Consider the following 19,977-nt stretch of genomic DNA (forward strand, 5'->3'; position numbering starts at 1 on the left):
TGATTCTTTCACTGATAGGTAAAATGGCTGGTTTCATCAAAAACTTTCCTAATATGTGTCATCACATTTACCCATTGAGAATGGTTCAAAACCCTTAATACATCAGACCATAGTTTCTAGTGGGTCAGTATTGATAGTAGGTGAATTGCCAACACCTCAGGCTTTAAACATTCAGTGCAAGGTATAGTGACAAGTATATATATCACCAAGCATCTGGGATAGTGGTGAAAACATGACACCAGACTTTTAGAAAACATGGAACGCAGTGTCACTTGTAATGCTCTGCAAAAAAAGGTTCTTTCCAAGTTCAACAAAGATTGGAGTGATATTGTTTGTATTTGCAGTGATTCAGCTACGTATATAAAATAGTTGTGTTGACCTGTCAAAATTGATACCTGAGCTGAAGTGATTCCCTGTAGGAGATCCTTGCCACTTGTTAGATGGTATGCTGAAAGCATCTTTACAATCTTCAGAGTTAATGAGGGATGCTATTGCCTTTTTAGTCCATTCTGGTGCATTGTTTTCTTATGCACGGGAACAAAACACAAATATTTATCATTTTGTGCTTTATGTGGCATCAAAGAAAGAGTCATACCAACTGTCTTTCTTCGCTGATCGTTCACAGCACAAGGGGCTATGAATGATGAGAGGGCCTTTTCACAGAAGTTTACATGAGAAGGAAAGAGCGAGCGCACATGACCCAAAGGCTCACTGAAGAAGTATTGTATGGTGTACTACAATAAGATTAATTTGCAAAAATCTATTTGGACCTCATATAAACTATAACAGGCACATGCATCAAGCGATTTAGGAATCGCAAACGGTGCGAATCGCAAAATTCGGCCATTTGTGATTCCTAAATCACTATTTGGGATGCATTATCCTAAAAGTGAAGAAATCGCTATTTTTGCGATTTTTTAAAGTGCGATTGCTTTTAAGGAATCGCAATTTTGCGATTCCTTAAAAGCAATGCATGAAACTGAAAAAAATTGTGCATTGTTTGATTTCAGGGGTGCAACAGGGTGTCCTTTGGACACCCCTGCACCCTTGAAATCGCAATCTCAATTTGCGATTAGCTAATTGCGAATCGCAAATTGAGATTGTCTTCCCATTCATTCCTATGGGCCTTCTAGGCCCATAGGAATGAATGGGAAGGGATTCCTTAATTGCGATTCGCAAAATGCTAATCGCAATTAAGGAATTTTAAGAAATCGCAATTTATTTAGCGATTTCTTAATGCATAGGCATTTGCGATTCCTTAATTGCGATTCCTTAAAAATCGCAATTAAGGAATCGCAAATGCCGAGATTGATGCATGTACCTGTATGTACACTGTCTATATACATGTTCTTTCAGTGCAGAAAGCAAGCAATAATAAAAGCAAAACGTTCCATAAACACTGGAAAAACACTTTTTCTGTTGTTTTTAGTGGTGCGAAAATGTGTAACCACTGAGAACAACTGTTTTTTAAGATATTGAAAACACTGAAAAAACCCCACCAGAATTTACCAAAAATAGAAACTGAAAACAGGAAAGCCTACATATGTGGTTGCAGAAAATAGTCAACATATTTGGAAATCTTTTCGTTGATACTACCAATAGCCGAGATGATCGGGCGCCCAGGTACAGGGGTTACCATCTTGTGAATTTTGGGGAGGAAATACAAAAATGGGGTGATCGGATTTTCAACATTAAGAAAATTAAATTCATTCTTGGAAAGTAGGCCAGATTTATACCAGTTTGACAATTTCTTCCTAGTAGTGATCTCACTATTTACCATCACATGTTGACTTGATAAGCTATAACATGAGGTGTCTGAAAGTTGTCGATTGGCCTCAAGAAGATAATCAGTTCGTGCCCAAAGTACAGTGTTACCTCCCTTATCAGAATTTTTCACTATTACTTCATGATTAGATTGTAATTTCCTCATCAGTTGATGGTACTGAGCATTGAAATAGTTAGTCTTTCTAGTTTTATTCAAAACTGTTTGATTCAAAGTTTTTAGTTCAGCAACTACCCTGTCACTGTAGACATCCAAAGCATCTCTTGGCATAAGAGGAAAGAATGTGGACTTGGGTTTAAAAGGACTCGGAGCTGGCAAATTGACATTAAGAACTTGGCTCACAGTAGGACATGGCTGTGAGCCATTTTCATGTGCCAGGTCATAAAGATTCTGCAATCCTGTTGCGTCCGCAACTCGTATCGATGCCTGATTTTCACTAGTATTAGTAACGCTTAGTTCTTTTTTGCGTTCAGGATTTAACTTGAAATATTTCATTAGTTTCATTTTTCTTATGAATTTATAGACATCAATACGAGTTTGATTATAAGAGAATCTATTGCTTGTACAAAAACTTAAACCCAACGATAATAACTGTTCCTCTGCTTTAGTCAAAGTAATATCAGTAAGATTTACCACTGTATTGTCGGTGATGTTGGTCACTTTCTCCAATTCCTTTTGGTCTTTGTTTGCAAGATATTTTTGCTTGTGTTTGCGTTTCCTTGCGCGCCGGTTTTGGCTGGCTGATTTACCGGCTTTGATGGAGGATTGCGGGAGCCCAGGGAATAACGCCGGTCCTCATATACAAAATTCAGTTCATCAATTAGGGAGAAACTTGCAAGGCTTGACAAACCCGGTTGCACAGGTGTTTGATTATCTTCCGAATCGTTGGAGGTTAATGAGTTCATAGAAGTAACTGAGATGCTATCGGATTGGTCTTGCGGTATTGCGGATGCATCATTACCTTCAGCTGAGGATGGATTCAAATTTTGCTTTTGTGTGCTAGAGCCCGCCACTGCTTTGCGTTTATAATTGTCGTTTTTTTTTAAAATGTAAAAATACGGCCATTAGCATAATCGTCTCTATCGCGGGCAAATTTGAATACCTTTCGCTCAATAATAGTTTCTTCTAGTTTTTTAATCCTCACATCGATTTCTGATTTTGTTTTTTGTATCAAGTCCTTTTCACCAGTAGCCTCCAAAAGTGTATTTACTTTATCGATTTCAACCAAAATTGCATCACGGTCAATTTCCGCGTATTTAATGAGAATATGGATCATGTTCATAGAGCTCTGTAGATTATTAACAGCCCACTCCTGCAACATTTGGGGATTAGGATTTTCGTAAGTTGGTACAATGAGGACACGTAGACCACGTGGGACTCTGTTACCATCACAATATTTTTCTAATGACTTTTTTTCCCACCACTTAGAGAGTTCAGAACGTAATAGTTTCTCAAGTGTTTTTAAAAGTGATTTGACATCCTTATTAGTTTCCTCTGTAGTGTTTTTGTTAGGTTCATTGGCAACAGTTGGAAGGTTTTCGAAACGTGCCTCCGCGGCACTTTCGTGGTTTCAGAGCGCGTCACTGGATATCATCTTTTGTGGATACGTGAAAATTATTTATAGTATAGTTGTTAACTTCGGATAATATCCCAAAGAAGAAATAGAAAGTTGCTGCCGTAATCAGTTACGAGCTCGAAGCTAAATGGTCACTTGTCGAGCTCGAAGCGAGTCACTATCCCACAACCCGCCTAGTTGGAAAGTATGGAAAAGGTACTTGGCGTTCGCTCGCAAGAGCGTTTTACCGGAATCGGTGCCGGGCTCCAGTCAGTCAGCCGACCGACCGGCCATCCAGCTACCACGCCGTATATATAATTTCTATGGCAAAATGAACCCCCTCATTTTGTTCCTTTGCAAATTAAATGTTTTAAGTGTTAACACTTTATTCCAATCAAGATGACTTCAGGTGTGCCATACTTTTGTCATAAGTAAGACTGTTAGCGTTCTAGTTGTTCTTTAGAACACTCTGGGACATTCTGTCATTGGGCTATAGTTGGGCTACATCTGGCTGATATTTGGGCTACATTTGGGCTCGTTTGTCTCTGGTGGCCATCTTTGGGCTACATTGGGCTACATTTGGGCTCTAACATATATATAGCCCAATGTAGCCCAATATATATTTTTTCAAAGTTAATTTTCGTAAAAACCACTGGAGCACATATCTTGAGACATAGCAAAGGCTACCAGTCCCTACAATTTTGCCACGTTTGGTGCAAATCCATTCAGCCGTTCGGGCTAAAAGTGAGTTCGACCGCCCTATGGAAATTAACATGGGGAAAACACGTTTTGGGACCCCCCTTTTATCTCGGCCCCTGCTTGACGAATCCCCCCCCACACTTTCAGGGAAGGACCGGAGCTCCGCAAGGCAAATCTGAGGAAATTTTCAGGCAGATTCGTCAACCGACGGCAAAGTTATTCACAATAGAATTTTGAGATTTTGCATTGAAAAAAATCCTAACTATAACTACCTACTGGCGACCGCCAGTAGGTAATATATGAATATATATATATATGAATATATATATATATCTCTTCATTACTGAAATGTAATTGGTTAGTTTTTAAACCGGTGATTGCCATTTAGAAATGTTTAGCTATGTTACCGGTGTTTTGTTGTAATCATGTCTAACTCCTGATAAAATAAACAAATAATGTAAAAAAAACTAAAAAGAGCGTCATGCTTGGATAATATGGCTCTGATGCTCTGATGTCAGTTGCAGAGAAATCTTTCTCACTAATAAAAGATTGATTCACAATTGGCTGCTAAATGATTGGAGCAGTGATATAAGCTGTCTTTCAGACTGCAAAGTCATACAAATTCGCCGTACACCTTTTACTGTTTATGGCATAGGAAATTGGAGGACAGCTTATACTTTTACACATATGAATTCCTGCTGTTGAGAAACGATATCGTAAAAATTAACCAAAAGTCTCATCAAAAATATTTCTCAAGTTTTGCATACAAAGAATGTTTCCTGACTGAGTCATTGTAGAACAGTATTTACACATTCTTCTTGAACAGTGTTTACACATTCTCCTTGTTCATTCAAATGGACAGAAAAGATCTAGATATCATTAAGGGAAGCTACTTCGAACTGATCCAAAATGTCATGAAAGATATCATAGATGAACTAATGGAGGTCTTCGGGTGTGTTACACAACTCACAGGGTGTAACGGAGTAATCACAATGACTATCTGTAGTACTGAAAGCAGCATTTCATTCATCGGCTTCTGTAATTCTCACTGAGTTGTAAGCACCTCACCGGTCCAGTTTAATAAACCAACTAGCAGACTTCATCTGCTCTGAAATGACTAATGATGGGTAAGTAGAGCTGGTTCCAGTTTTTTAATTTAAGTCTCTATGCTCAATACAGAGATATGTTTCTATATGAGAGAAAGGAACAAGGAATATTGGAGGTCCTGGAGATGTTGATGGCCAAATTATACCTTATGCTTGGTCTTTATTAATTTTCCTTTTCATCTCCACCTCTTGTTACTGAATAAAGGTGTCAATAAGATCAGTTTCTCAAATGCATTAGGGATTTTTGATAGACCTGGAGGAGATGTATGTTTACTTCATGACTCTGTTGGTGAATACACTCTATGGTGTCTCTTGAACAACCTGTGCTCTGAAAGAAACAATGAACCAGCTTTATGAAAGATTTAGCGATTGAAAACCCCTTGATTCACAAAATCAATTTGCCTTTTTTAATGTACAACCGTTTTCATAACTCATAAAATGTTTTTTTGCAACCAATTCCTAATTGTAATTTAGAAGCAGTGGAAATGGTGTTTCCTCCAAACTGCAATTCACTATGCAATGTCTCAGTGGTTTGTGACTGCAATTCTGGTTGCAAACAATTAAACCGTTACTGACACCTTAAAGAAGGTGATAACTGATTCTCTAAGGGGAAGGGGTGTCCTTGGAACTTCTTGCCCTTTAGAAGTTGTATTGGCAGCCTCAGAGAACCCCTGCCTGGTTCATGTAAGGAACATGGGCTGGTAAAAAAAAAAGTATTTGATTGGGAACACAAACACATGGAGGTTGGGAGGGTGATCTCCTGTTCCTTCCAGGATACCATGCCCATCCCTGTGTTTGTAGCCAGTCACAGGAGGCGCCAATTACTGCCTTCCTAATTAATACTTACCAGGAGGTGACTCTGCGACGCCCCGCAAATAGTGATTTTGTGATATAGATGTAAAAAATTGGGTTGTTGGTTGACTAGGGTACGAGTCCTGGTCAAGCAAAAGCCACAATCCCTGGCAGGCTAAACCACAAAAGGACACCAAATTAACCTGTACCTAACCCTGGGTAGCTTTGCACAAAAAGCAGTCAGGCTTACCCGTAGAGGCAATGTGTAAAAAAGTATTTATGCAGCACACAAACAGTAACAAAGTCAATACACAAGAATAATCGCACAGTAGTTTAGAAAAATAGAGTAAATATCCAGTCAGTTGAACCGGAGTTATGAATTTTTTAAGTTGTTAGTAAAACGAGCACCTAAAAGATCAAAGCGCCAACCTGTGGATATCTTATCGCACAAGACCGGGTCAAAGTTGAAAAATAACGCCGACAGCGATGTAGCTAGGGTCAGATAGACAAAGTGGATTGGGCCCGGTCAGGGTTTACCTTCAGACTTAAAAGAATTTTGAATAAAAATATTCTGAGAAGGTGAATTCGGCGGGACAACGCTGTATGCAGAGTTAGAGCATCGTAGTAGAGGAGCCGCTTGATGAATTTGAAGTGAATATTTCTACATTTGCACGTAGTCACTTTTTATGGAAGTTTAAAATCTCCAGTGGAATGAGGCTGAAGGCTGTAGCCAAATACAGTTTCAGGGGCATAGATACCCCTTTGTTAAAGGACTGCAGAACAGGATTTGCTGCTCTGCAGAAGAACGTAGCGGGAACAGCTCTAAAGTCAGGACAACTAGTGATGCACGTTGGGTGGATGGACAAGCAGGCTGGTCCTGGTCTTCCCTCAGTTCTCAGACCCGTTTTTAGCCCAACATTTTCCAAGTTCCTTGGATTTTGGCTATCTGGGCACTTTTAGCACCACCACCAAAGGTCCAGGACTGGTGGGACACCACTTGAGGGTTCAACCAGACTGGTTCCAGGTGCAGGTTCAATATGATGTGAGCCTTTTATGTCCCTGTGGCTCTGAACAGGAGGCCAGCAAACTAGCCCTTAGAGTCACTTTAGTAGTCCTAGGATCAGAAGTAGAAGCAGAGCTCAAACAGCAAAGCAGGCCTCTGAGGATTCAAGGCAGGCTCCAGGCAGTAAAACCGTCCCAGGTGCAGCAACTGACTACATAAAGTATGTGGTGGTGACAAGCCCTTTGTGTGAGGTCTATTTGATGCAAGTCGATCTGTGTCCAGCTTCACCTCCTCCAATGATACCAGTAGATGGCCCATTCAGGCACATCTAATCCCTCTATTATGTGACTGTCCAGGAGGAATTCACAAAGTCTAGCTGTCAGTAACACCCAGTCATGTGACCTAAGACAGGTTGCAGGCACCAAAAGTCAAAGGGCAGGAAATTTAAATTCTGCCTTTACCATTAACTCCATGGCTGCTAAGGCAATTTCCCTCCTGTGCTGGGAATTGCTATTTGACATTGTTTTATGACGAGCTGGGCTCGTCATCAGTGTACGAGGAGGCTACACCATGACGAGCCCAGCTCGTCATGAGCGTGGAAGGGGTTAAAGAGGGGTTTTCATTACAATTTCATAGATCCCAAACATGAAATGTTTACCTAGTACGAGTCACATGCAAGCACTTATAAAATGTAAAAAGGCAACAAATGTTATCCTAAGGGACATGTAGGCCTCACAGTAGTAAAAAAAAGTCAATTTGACACTTTAAAACCACATTCACGCTGCATGTTTTTATGGTGCTACTTAAGCAGGTGGCACAATAAGTGCAGCAGGCCCACTAGGAGCATTTCATTTACAGTTCCTGGGTATATGGTGTACCATTCTACAGGGGAATTATAAATAAAATAAATAAATAAAGTATCAGGTGTAAGCCAATTAAAGCATGTTTAGAGGAGTGAGCACAAGCACTTTAGAACATAGTTCTAGGGCTAGTGATAATTAATTTCAATAGATAAATGGAGGTAAGTAGTCAAAATGTTTGGAGGAGGACAGCCCTAAGGCTGACAAGTCTTAGTACATAGATCAGTTTGAAAAATTCATTCACAAAACTTTGTTGCACAATTTGCAACCACTTTTAGCCAGCAGACTCAGTTCCTCAGGACTAATGTATTTACAAAATATGACAGGAAAGGAGATATTTTCCAATAATTACCTGTTTCCAGTCAATAGCAGAATATTTAAATCTTCGCGGGGGAGTGGCTGGAGGTTTAAAAATGTACAAAGATAAAACCTCCATCTTCAGCCACCTGGGCAAGTCTTCAGTCTGTTGAGTATATAGTTTTACATATATACAATGGTTGAGCCCATCTTTTAGGTCATCTCTGAGATATTGATAGAAAGCACCTACTGCTACTTCATCAGTCCATGCAGCTTCAGTACTGTGGTGTTGAAAATCGGGTATATAGAACATAAGCTTGTGATTTTCTTATCACAATGTTATTAACCCCACGTGGTCCCCTTGAGTCATCTGTTTCCTTTTAAACACAGCTTAAAATTGGGTCAAATACGCATTGTATCAGGTTAAAATAGGGATCTGTTTATAAATCAAGGGGGATGCCCAAGTTAGGGTGTCCTTGAGCAGGTACAAAATTAATGTTACGGTAGAAAAGTCAGTAGAAAATGTTTGCAACTGACAAACAAAAAGCAACTGATATTGGGACAAAAACTAGTCAAAAGATGTATGTTCACTGGAGTATCTCTTAGGTGATGCCATTATCTGGCCAGTGGAGAACCTCATCAGAGAAACAGTGGTGTAACAAAACTTTAGGGGACCTCCTTCAAGATACATAGAGGGCTCCCTGTTCCAGATTTAATCAGGAGCTCTTGGGCCAGAGTACTGTGCTGAGGAGGCCCCCTGCAACTCGGGGACCCCCGCACCGTGGGAGCTGCGGGAGCCTGTGTAATGCTTCTGCAGAGAAACTGAAAGCCTCAACTTGGTGAAAGCAGACAGGGAGGGGAAAGTCACAGGAACAAAACGATTTCCCTGCAAAGAGATGGCAAGAGGAATTACTACTCTGTAAATAATTCAAGCAGTCCAGGAATACAACCCTCTCCTTAGAGGCCGACCTCATATCCCTTGGTATGGATTCCATGGACTTTGTTAGAGTGGCATTATGATATGTCGATAGGTCTATGTCGTTTTCTAGGGCCTGGCAAACAGGTATGTTTTGAGTATAGTACAGACCTTGTGAACCATCACCCCCAATGATCCCTCAAGCCTACATCCTTTAGCTCTTGGGGGCAATGGTAGAAGATAACTAGTGAAGCTCTGGCATAAAAGAGGTCTCTGGGCAGGGAAGAAGGAAAAAAACACTCCAACACTGGTCTTGTTCTGTGTACTATCAAACCAGTAGAGTGAACACAGAATTGGCACATCCAGAAACAAGATAGTATCAAATAAAATATGTGTAAACAACTGTATTATTAGTTACGCTTTTCTAGTATTTGAGGTGTGATCATCTGAGTGGTCCAACAGCAGCCAGCTTGGAAGCTAGAAGGCTTTACAGGCAATAAAGCCTCTAAAGGGGGGAAACCCAAAAAAGGAGACCTAAAGGAGTGCAAGAATAAGAGAGGACACACTGACGGTATCTGGATGTTAATTGGACGTGACAGAAAAAACCCACCAACATGATATTGTTAATGTTATTAACATTGTGTTAAGGAAATCCCAAGCTCATTCCATATATCCCATTTTCAACATGGTATTGCCAGGCGAAGAATCGGCTGAAGTACTCTGCTTTTATCCTGCTGCCACTCATACCCTGGAAACACTGATCAAGAAGTGAGGCCACTAGATGAACTCTTTGTTGACCCAGAAGAGGATGGCCACCATCTTGGAACGAGTCAAGATAAATTCCAATATGGTATCAGGCATTCTCTCCTCCACACACCCATCCTGGTCAACTATAAAATGAGGCCCTGACAATGTAATCTTTTGTTAGAAGAATGTTATTGATAAAGCCTCAGTAGCTGAGAGCATGGCTTTAGCTCCAGGTCATGGAGAAATACTAATGTCATGCTTTTAACAATAAAAGTGTGTGCTAAATTACAATTTTGCCAGCAAAGTCGAAGCAAATGCAACAAATGTCACAACTTTGCAAAGCTGCATACTTTATCTTTTAGTGGTAATCCGAAAAAAGATTTTAGCAGAATAATTTTCTCACAAAAACTTTGCTTTGAGAAAATTCTCTCCCTAAAAGAGGGGAAAAGCGTTTTCCCCGCTGTCATTTTTACTGAACTTTGGAACCTTCACTAAATCTTACCAAGCTTCTGAAGTTTTATAAAGGCTTCATTCACAACGTTTGTAGAGATAAACATTCACCACTTTGCACATTCCAAATGCAATGCAATTGGTCTCGCCTTAGGGATCTTTTATGCATTTAGCTATGCAGCACATTAGCCTGGGTGCTGAAACATCTACTGTTCTTTAACATGGAGTAAGCACCAAACTGCGTGACACTCCAGGTATGGGAGCACTTGGAGAGAAATATTGCCGTTCAGTGGGAAATGTTATAGTCCAAACCTTTGTTTAAAGCAGCCTTAACCACTGATGAGAGATCCACAAATTACTGGCCCCAACAAACTGGAAGCCATTGAACTGAGCCCAGAATGCAACACGAAAATGTGAAGCAAGTCAATGCACCATGGGAAGAGTGTGGGAAAGCATCTATGCCCGTCTATTGTCAGATGGCAAATGTCATATACCATGATGCTGTGCGGATCCACTTTATTAAGTTTAGTAAAATTACATTTGGCAACATAAATGTAGATCAGGGTAAACAAATAGCAAAGTGAAATGTTGCTATCAGTTATTAAGCTTGTGAATTTTTCTCATTTCAGAAAGTAGTTTAAAATGTTTGCCATGATAATTTCACCAATACTGTGCAATTTATTAGGATATTCTTATCTTAGTCATTCTCCAGCTGGAAAGTAGTAACACAGTTCATACAGAAAAGAGAAATAAATATTACGTTGAAAAAGCTATTATGTAAGTAAAATACCAAGTAGTGATTATTTAAAAGCTCCTGAAAAACTTGTACAACAATCACTGAAGTCATTAAAGGTGAGCTTTAAACCAGCTAGTACAAACAGATGGACCACAGGTTTTTCCAGTCGCAAAGCTTCCTAATTATAAAAATCCAGGTTTGGTTTTCGATCTCAATCCATCTTGCATATATATTACCCATTAGCAATCTTAAAACGTTTTTCAGAATTACTAATTGGGTTTATAAATGGTTATCGAAATGCAATTTGTTTTTCGGCGTCCCTCCCAGTTTTCAATTCTGAACTCTATTTATTAATGGTTTGCAACCCTAAATCCGGTTGCAAACCATTGATCAGTTAGTGGCTCCCAAGTTGTGGTACTAACTGATTGGCAAAGTGGAAGAGTCTTCTTATAAGCCTACTTCTTTTAGGCAGTGCGAGGAAGAAGAAATTTAAAATGATAATAAGGTGTGGTTATTATAATTTTATGCTTTGTGCTGCTTTTTGGGAGGGCGGGTGGGTGGTGGTTACTGCTCTGCTCTCATGCACAATGACTGCTTGGTCGGCCCTCTCGGGCACCCAAACCCATCATGCGCACTATTCAAGTTCTTAATGCAGGCTGCACTCAGGGGCGGCTGGTGAAATTTTAAACTGCTGGGGCGTAAGCAGAACGAATCAACTTATGTGAGCAAGCGCAGCGAGCGAGCCCGATGGCAATATGGGGGTTTCGGGGGGGAGGGTTCAAGAGGTTCTGAAGAATTTTTTTAAAAATGTACATCTTTTGGTGCGATTTTCAGCACTTTTTCTGTGATAAATGGACTAAAAATTCTGTTCTTCTAGGCATTCATAGAAGAAAGCTCATACATTATTTCAGAGAATTTATGGGTTGCCAAGCAAGTCTGACTTCTGAAGAAGGTTAGAGTACTAAGCAAGACTGCTTTGGCTCTACCCTTTCCAATAGACAACACTAGTTAGCGATGTGAACAAGTTCAATGGACAAATCTATATATATACAATATAGTGAGCTATTTTAATGGTCCCACAAAAGAAACCCATTCAAAAGAAACTCATATTTCCCAAGACACACTAGACTCCGAACTAATCAATCGGTCTGGCATTCACAAATAGGCTATACACTACAGGTACCCTTGATCCTGTGCAGTAATCGTTTCCTTCCTTCAAGTGAAATTCTGTGTTCTAAGTTAGAACATAAAGGCTCTGCTTTTGATGAGAAAACCGAGGAATTTCATAACCCTAGGGTGCCCCGTGAAGTGTAAAAGCTAGAGTGCGCTAGTCACCATAGAATAAACTGAGGGGTGCAACATATGATAAAGCATAAACCAAGGGAGCACCATTAATCCCAGCATAAACCAAGATGTGCACTGGTCATCATTGCACATATCAATGGGTATCACTTATGGTCAAGGAATAAACCCAAGGGTAGCACCATTTATCAATGCATACATGCAAGGGAGAGCACAATTCATTAAAGCATAAGCCCAGTGGTACACCACTCATTAAAGCATAAGCCCAATGGTACACCACTCATTAAAGCATAATCCCAGTGGTACACCACTCATCAAAGCTTAAGACCAGTGGTACATCACTCATCAAAGCATAAACCCAGTGGTACACCACTCATCAAAGCATAAGCCCAGTGGTACACCATTCATCAAAGTGTAAACCCAGTGGTTGTGCCATTCATTAAACCATAAACGCAGAGGTAGCACTATTCATTAAAGCATAAACCTAGGGTTTGCATCATTCATTAAAGCATAAACCTAGGGGTTGTACCCTTGTGTCCAAAGCATAAACCAATGGGTAGCGCCATTCAACAAAGCATAAACCAGTGGGTAGCTTGATTCAACAAAGCATAAAACTTAAAAGTAGTGTCATTCATCAAAGCATAAACCTAGGGGTAGCACAGTTCTTTAAAGTATAAACCGAGGGGTTGCCCAATCACTGACACATAAACTGGGGTGCTGCGCCATTCATTGAAACATAAACCAGGGGGTGATGCTATTCGATAAAGCATGAACCTAGGGGTACACTGATTATGAAAGCATACACTGAGGAGTACACCAATGATCTCAGCATAAACTGAGGTGTGTGCCAAAATTATCTTAGATTATACCGAAGGTAAAGTCATCCTCAGCATCGATGAAGCTCATGTCAACATTCATCTCATATTATTAATGAAGGGGTGCACCATTCAATTTTGCATAACATGAAGAAAGTGCCATTCATCATGCTGTAAATGAAGGGTGCACCATGCAGGTATGTCTGTCATAATTGCATAAATCAAGGAATGCACCAGTAATGAAAGCATAAGCCTGTGAGTGCTCTCATCATAACTTAACCTGAGAGGTGTGACATTGCATAAACCACAGGCATGCCAAGCATCATAGCATAAACGGAGAAATCGCCAATCATTATAACACAAACCCTTATCGGCCATGTATCATTTTTAGAAACTTTTGCAAAGTCGGGTGAGCATACCCACACTAATAATGAGCTTGAGTACCACCGTGCGTGCAAGATCCTACAACCAGATTGTTGTGAAAGTCTTCAGCACAGACAACAGCTTACATAGAACTTAACCTGGCCTGTGTAACCTGCCTCGCGCTGGCAGGCAATTATTGCTTTCTGTAAACAGATGTAGGCGCGACCCAGTTTTGATTCTAAAAAAACAGGTCAGGCAGACAGGAACTAAAAGAAACCGTCCCAGTGAGTCACTGCGCTGTCATCTTTTTGCCACACACACCCAAAAGACTCAAGCACATACAAAAAAACACCACCCACAGCACACAGAAAGGCATACAGGCACTTGGAAAATCTTTAACATGGGGCAAGCTCTTGACCATACCAAAGAATCGCATACATACAAAAAAACACACTCACAGACGCATTCGCACATGTATGCACCTATGCATTAGATACTCACGTGCAAATGTTCACATAGACGCATACTAATTCACTTAGGCTTTTAACCGCACACACCACAGGAAATCAAGCTCACAGAATTATACTGGGCATCCTCGAAACAGAAGAAAGGATAAAAGGCCTTGGGTATGTAGAATCACTACTAAACACCTACCATAAAAATAAGATAATAACAATAGCTCACAGCCCTTTCTGTTATTACTCGGTGCCTAATGTTATGATATAATATTTTATCGTACAGTAAGATGTACACCAAAAATTCATTTTTGGGTCACAAAACCTTACTATATCTTAGAGTTTGCAATTGCAACATTTGTACATCTGGTGCTACTTTCCCTACAAAGTATCTTTTATTTTAGGAGATGTTCCTTCAAAGATAGCCTAAAGGGATCACTTTCACTAAAATGATGCATAAGGCAGATTTTTTAACTGCAATCATTGTGACAAGTTAAAAGTAAAAAAAGGACGCCAGAGGACATATACTTGTCCTTGTAATTAATTAAGGGGTTACTTTATTTTATGTCAATTTAAAAAACATAAGAAAATATATCAGATTCCTATTTGAAGGCATCTGAAAAGAGCAAACGGAATTTCAAGTAGGTTTCACCTAATATGCAAAGTTGTCTCTCCATACATCCATACTAGCAATATCAAAGTTATGCGGACTGAAAGGGTGATTAAGACTCGGGATAGTTCAACGACCTTGGCTCCTGTTTCTATAGTCTTTGAGGGGCATATTATCAAGGGGGTTTATCTCCGATTTTTTGGCTTTAAAAGCCAAGAAAGCGGAGATAAAATTATCTCCCTATTACCTAGCTGTTGCTAACACCAGTTAGCGACAGCTAGTAGGAGATAGCGACCATCTTGGGCCCCACTTTGCATGTCAGTGATATTTATCACTAATGACATGCAAAGTGGGCGTGCCAAGATGTTAGCGACTGAAAACAGTCGCTAACATCGCTATCTCCTATTACCAACTTTTAGGGATATTCGTGCTAAGCGCGAATATCTCCAAAAGCTAACACCTGCCCTGAGTGGTGAACAACCGTTTCAACACAACTTTTACAATGCACTACCATTACAACGAAACTTTTACAACGCAAGTGTATTTACAACGCATGTTTTTACAACGCATGGTTTTACAACGCAAGGACTTTTACAATGCAAGTACCTTTACATCGTAAGTATTATCTTTCTTTATATATTAATGACATTTTTTATGTGAAATATTATTTTATATTTTAATAGTTTTTAATTTATTGTTTAAAATTTTTACACATATTTTTGTAATAGATATATTAATTTGAGTATTAAAAAATAGTATTTTAGATTTATTATTTTATAAACAATAATTTAAAAAATATATGTTAATTTATAGTACTAAAATAATTATTTATAATTTTTATAAAATGTTTTTAATATTATATTAATATATTTAGAGTATTTTTTTAATAAATAAATATTAATTAAATTAAAAGAAAATGCTCTAGTATTTTTTGTATTTTATAATGAATAATATAAAAAATAATATGTTTATTTATAGTACTAAAATAATTATTTAGATTTTTAAAAAATTCTATTTTTAGCATTGTAATATATTAAGAGTATTTTTTTAAAATAAATATATTATTAAGTTAATGACAATGTTTAGAAATAAAATAAAGAAATATTTTTTGATGTGTTACAAAAAAAATATAATATTGAAGATACTTTGTATAAAGAAAGTATCAGCCAGATTCATGAAGCTTAATTGCGCTCGCAAAGGGCCAGATTCTGAGAATCTGGCCCTTTGCGAGCGCAATTTTTGCATTTGGGATTCATCATCCCAAATGCAAAAATCGGTAAATGCGATTTCGCTAAATTGCGAGGAATTACATTTAAGGAATCTCTATTTGAGATTCCTTAAATGCAATTCATTAACCATTTATAAATTGGGAATTCGCAATTTCGGGCCGCTATTTACCGCAAGGTCAAACCTCGTGGTAAATAGCGAAAACTTAGAAAAATGCTTTTAAATGCATTTTCCAAAGTTGCATGTTGCACACACACATGTCCTTTGGACATGTGTGTGCGCAACACCAATGTAGATTACATTTCAGGGGTGCTACAGAGTGTCCTTTAGACACCCCTAGCACCCTTGAACTCGCATCCTTATTTGCGATTAGCAAATTGCTAATCGCAAATAAGGAATAACTCCCCATTCATTCCTATGGGCCTTTTCGCCCCATAGGAATGAATGGGGAGTTATTCCTTATTTGCGATTAGCAATTTGCTAATCGCAAATAAGGAATGTGTAGGAATCGCATTTTATTTTGCGATTCCTACATGAATCCCGTTTTGCGAGTCTGTAATAGCGATTCCTTATGAATCTCTATTAAAGACTCGCAAAACGGGTCTTTGATGAATCTGGCAGTATATCTTTATCACAATTTAAATTTGAAAAAATAATTATTAATTTTAAAGTATTACTTTAGTATTTTTTCAAAAATTAAAAATACATTTGTTAATTAATATGATTTAAATAATATCATTGATAATTTTGAACAATTGTTTAATATCAAAATAATAGTGTAAAAATAAATAAAAATTGTATTAAATATAAAAAATATTACATTTTTATTTAGTGTTTTTATTAGATTAATTTGATGGTTTAATTATTTTTTGTGAACTTTATTATTATTTTTGGATAATTATTTAAAAATTAAATTTATAAAACTTATTTTAAAAAAAATGGAAAAAAATTATGTAATTATTTTAGGTGACATTACATGTTAGTATTATATTAGACATTTTTTAAAGGTGTCATATAATTTTACATTACTTTTTGAAAAAAAATTCCCACGGTTTTGCATCGATTCTAATGGAAGTAATTGTCCTTCATTTATTTCCATAATTGAAGCTGGTCATCCCGCGGAAAAGAAAAGGAAGGTGTTAAAGAAGAAGAAAGCGAAAGATTTGAAAGGAAAATAAATAAGGATGAAGGTAAGGATAAATAATCATTAATTTACAAGTAAATGAATATTATAAAGATGACAATCTAAATTAAATACATTAATAAAATAAATGTAAGATAGTTTAATTTTTGTATTTATTTTATTCAAAATATATATAAAAATAGCAACATTTTTATTACATTTTTTAATATATTTGACATTTTTTTACATGTAATATATTATTTAATAACAATTAATACTTAAATCAATATTATTAAGTATTAAATAGTCCTTTTTCAATCTTTGCAGCTTTCGATGACGTATTCACGTAAATGTAAACGTAAGCGGCCATTTTGAAGAGCATCGATGCAGGAAGCAGCTGGAAGCTGATCTACGTTCAGGTAGGAAACATTTCTAACATTAAATAAACATGTTTTTAGTTGAAAAGAATACATATATTGTAAAGAAAGGGTAAGGAGAGGTTGTCGTTTTCGAATGCAATTTAAAACTTGAAAAACAACATGTCGACTATTGTGTTACTAGTTTATGCCTATGTCGGGTCGGAAAAAGTATAAGAGGTGAAAAAGTCATGTTTAGTTGTTGTTTGAAAAATATGAAACATAATGTTCTTAGATTCTTTTACAATAATATTTGAAAAGTGAAAAAAAAATGGAAAATGCATTTTGTTATATATGTAATCGATTTTCTTTCATCAAAAATGTGATAAATGTTGTTAGTATATTAATGAAAAATGCTTCTTCATTTTATTACTGTAATTTTGGTAAGGAAGACGATCAAGAAATAATTTGGAAAATTTGAAATGTTTTTAAAGTGTGTTAATTATGACATCATTTCAATTTTGTAAAGGTTGGAGATAATCTTGGTTTAATTACACTTGGTTGTTCTGTTGGTTTTAAGAAAAAATATTCTGCTGTTAAAAAATATATAGCAGTTACTTTTGTATGGTTAATATCTTTGGTTTGGATGGTAATTTTTGGTAATGGCTTGTTATTTTACCATCACACTTTGGAAATAGCTAGGGTTGTATAGTGAGAAATTGTTCTGGTAGGAGATAGAAAATGTTTTAGGATGTTATTATTGTACAGTCGTATTGCAAAAAAAAAAAAAAAAGAATTAATTTATAATGTTATTTACTTGGATTTATTTGTTTCCACGTGTTTCAATTGGTTTTTTTAAGTTCAAAAAGGTTTCAATTTTTAAGGCTGTATTTATAGATAAATTCCTTCGACATTTATTTTGAAAATATTACATTATTTTTCAAAATTATTATGTATTTCTAACCAAAAATTTTTAGGTTTAATTTCATCTACAATTAAAGAAGCATTTAAGAAATATTTGTTTATTTAAAAGGTTCGAAAAAAATAGTTTAATTTAAAAATGCATTTATACAAAAAGAATATGTATAAAGTTGTTCGGAAAGTTGGAATGGATTTATTAAATTTAGAAAATAAAATAAATTATTTTCTCATTTCCAATTTTCAATATTTGGGGATGGTAGATGTCATAAATGAATGGATTTCTTATGGCAGGAAATAATAGAAAAAAAATAGGCTGATCCGACTAATAATTTTGGAAAATAATTTTGAAAAATATTAAAGCCAATCGTAATTAGGGTTTAATTAAATTTAGGGCAAAGCAGGAAAGTAAGGTCAAATATTTATTTTAGAAACTTAGAATGTTAGCCACATTTTCGAGGTAGTCTAGAGCCACACACAACGAAAACTGTTGTATTATACCCAATAGTCTTTCAGACATCTCTTTTGTTTTTTTTGTAACTCGTGGGTTTAGACTACCACTTAATGCTTGGGAAAGTCTCATTTCTTGGAAACTTTGCTCCTTCTTCAAAGTTTCCAAAAAAGAGTAGAAATTAGGGTGAGGTTTTCATATTGTACGGTTAAAGGAGTTATGCCATCCCTCAATGGCAATATTTGTTTTAGCTTCTCTCTCTAAACAGCTCGTGTAACAGTTCCACCAGTCCACATGAAAACGTGGCTTCCTCCTGCGACCCAATCTGCTTAGGTGCCCAATCCATGTGTCTTTGAAATAATTTAGGATGGGTGCCAATTTGTCTTCATTTTGGTTGTAATATTCTGATTCAGTAATGGCAGTGTAGTACTCATCTACACTTTCGGGAGGAACAAAACAAAGTGCTGTTAATTTTTTTAATTCAACTTGGAGTTTGCTGTCTGAGGAGAATTCTGTAACCAGGGATGTTTTCTGTAATTTACGCCAGAATGCCTGAGAAAAATGGAAAAAACACCCCTGAATTTGGTTATCCGTGTACGTTTTACTGATCACATTGATCAAGGTCAATTTAAAATCAACTATAATTTTCCTAGGACTTTTTGTTGTTGTATTTTTAATAACTGATAAAAGTTCAGTGTAGGTTGCAGAAGTGTTATCAGGCAGCAAACTATATACTAAGGGGATCACATTATGGTTAATTTTAGCGTGTATAGTGTAAATTTGGAAGAATGGATGGGGTGTACTTTTAAATGTCCCATCCATCATCCAAATTTCACTATTTTCTAACTTTACAAGGTTGCCGGGACTACTAAATATTAGAATAAGTTTTTGAGGGTTTTCGTTGTCATGGAGAAGGAAGGGTTCATTAGCAAAAGAATTAGTTAGTTCTGGTGGAATAGTAATATCAGAAAAAGTATGTGGTGTGGTGGTTTGAGTGTTACTTGCCTGCTTTTGTCTTTGAATAATTTGTCTCAAATTAGGAATTATAGGCATATTACTAGCAACATGAGAGGGGACATGTTGCACAACCTCTCTTAAAAGGTTTCCAGTAGAATCATTGGAGATGCTTGCTAGTTGTTTCATCTCGTTGATGGTTTCCCTTACATCAATTTCCATTGCAGAGGCAGAGTGGTTATGATCAGTAGTTTTTACAATGAAATCATCATGGGTAACCGCTCTGCCGCTGCAATGGGATGTGTAGTATTGCACACACCTCCAATAATTTCTACGAAAACTTACCCTTTCTTTACAATAAATGTATCCTGCATGGTTTAGTAGGTTGTTTCCTTTCTTTGATTTGATGTAGGAAGCTCTTTCCTATCTAGACATTTTCTGTTGGGAGAATTTTTTTTA

This window comes from Lissotriton vulgaris, chromosome 3_1 (genome assembly GCF_964263255.1).
Source record: "Lissotriton vulgaris chromosome 3_1, aLisVul1.2, whole genome shotgun sequence".
Lineage (NCBI taxonomy): Eukaryota > Metazoa > Chordata > Amphibia > Caudata > Salamandridae > Lissotriton > Lissotriton vulgaris.